Source organism: Penaeus monodon, chromosome 29, assembly GCF_015228065.2.
Source record: "Penaeus monodon isolate SGIC_2016 chromosome 29, NSTDA_Pmon_1, whole genome shotgun sequence".
Lineage (NCBI taxonomy): Eukaryota > Metazoa > Arthropoda > Malacostraca > Decapoda > Penaeidae > Penaeus > Penaeus monodon.
In genome coordinates this window covers 5,093,059-5,093,321 of record NC_051414.1, presented here as the reverse complement: position 1 = coordinate 5,093,321, position 263 = coordinate 5,093,059, and positions in this window count along the sequence as shown.

Below are 263 nucleotides of genomic sequence, written 5' to 3'. Positions count from 1 at the left end.
GTGTGTGTTTGCGAAATCATGAAGTTGTGTTGCAGCGACTCCCTACTATAGCTTTACGCCATTATCCAAATGAAGCTCGAAGAGATAGTGAAGTAGATGGCTTATTACAGCGAATAAGGAACATTTTAGAAAACACTTCCCGAAGCTGTTATAATTTCGAAACACGAGAGGAGTTGCCGGTCTCCATATAGCCTCAAATTTGTCAAATTCCGTGCTAGAAAACAAACTTATGGAAAACAAATAGGAATATATTATGCTGAAAA